This window comes from Anneissia japonica, unplaced genomic scaffold (assembly GCF_011630105.1).
Source record: "Anneissia japonica isolate Jap-2015-1 unplaced genomic scaffold, ASM1163010v1 scaffold1417_len1240632_cov203, whole genome shotgun sequence".
NCBI classification, from domain to species: Eukaryota; Metazoa; Echinodermata; class Crinoidea; order Comatulida; family Comatulidae; genus Anneissia; species Anneissia japonica.
Window position 1 is genome coordinate 597963 of NW_022727891.1, and position 240 is coordinate 598202.

Here is a 240-nt window from a genome sequence, read left to right on the forward strand (position 1 = left end):
CTGATTTGGGGCGCGAAGGTAAAGTGGGGGGCCTCGATGATTAGTTGAGGGGCGCTAATTCGCAAATATGGTGATTTTAGTTGATTTTTAACGCCTTCCCCTACCCCGCCCTCCCCTAGATACGCCACTGTCTTTAATGAGGGTGGTCCATCCAGCCGAAGCTGATCATTACGGACCTTCAATACACATAGTAAAACAAAACAAAAGAGAGTATGAAACTAATTAATTAATAGTACTATA